Here is a 731-nt window from a genome sequence, read left to right on the forward strand (position 1 = left end):
TGTGTGGGTGTCTATTTTTGTCAGTTAGGTTGACGGTTGGACAAGATGATCTTTAAGGTCCCTTCCAACCTAGAAGATTCTGTGATTCTGTGATTTCCAGGAGAGGGCCTTTCTCCCCGGCCGTAGCGCTCCCGGTTCCCGGTGCCGGGCTCACACTGCCCTCTCCCGTCCTTTCCCCGCCACCCGCCTCCGCTCCGCAGCCCGGACCCGTGTCCAGGGCAGCAGCTCCCCGCTCCCACCACCCCAACCCCCTCGGGCCCCCCATCCCCGAGTGCTCGGGGGAAGAGGCTTCTCCCCGCGGACACGGAGCACATCACGGGAACACGGGTTCCTCCCGCCTGCGCCGCTCCCGGGGGCTCCCCACGCTCCGTCCCCGTCCCCAGACCCCCCAAACCGCCCGCCCCCCCCAGCCTTTCCTCAGCAGAGAGATGCTCCGGTCCCTGCCCATCTCCACAGCCTTTTGCTGGACTCTCCCCAGCAGTTCCCCGTCCTTCTGGCACTGGGGAGGGGGCACAACTGCACACAGTGCTCCAGCTGTGGCCCCACCAGGGCGGAGGAGAGCAGGAGGGGAAGGATTCCTGTACTGGGCACTGGTGAGGCCTCACCTCGAGTACTGTGTCCAGTTTTGGGCCCCCTACCATAAAAAAGACATTGAGGGGCTGGAGCAGGTCCAGAGAAGGGCAACAGAGCTGGTGAGGGGTCTGGAGAATAAGTCTTATGAGGAGAGGCTG

This window comes from Calidris pugnax, unplaced genomic scaffold, assembly GCF_001431845.1.
Source record: "Calidris pugnax isolate Ruff unplaced genomic scaffold, ASM143184v1 scaffold294, whole genome shotgun sequence".
NCBI classification, from domain to species: domain Eukaryota; kingdom Metazoa; phylum Chordata; class Aves; order Charadriiformes; family Scolopacidae; genus Calidris; species Calidris pugnax.